Raw genomic sequence first — 242 nt, forward strand, 5'->3', positions numbered from 1 at the left:
ACCTCTTCCTCTTTTTTGTAAGAAACTGTAGTGTGATGAAGAGTCTCCGTTTCATTCCTCTTCGGCGTCGAAGAGAAATGAAACGAATCCAAAATTTTGCAAATCAGTGATCGACCACGAGAGCCAATCCTAGAGTAAATCCGAGAACGTCTTCTTCAAGAGGGAATCCGAGAACGACCTCGAGAACGACACGGAGAAGGAATTTTTGAAAGGTCTAAGAATGTCATCGAGAACGCCTTTGA

Source organism: Penaeus monodon, chromosome 21 (genome assembly GCF_015228065.2).
Source record: "Penaeus monodon isolate SGIC_2016 chromosome 21, NSTDA_Pmon_1, whole genome shotgun sequence".
NCBI classification, from domain to species: domain Eukaryota; kingdom Metazoa; phylum Arthropoda; class Malacostraca; order Decapoda; family Penaeidae; genus Penaeus; species Penaeus monodon.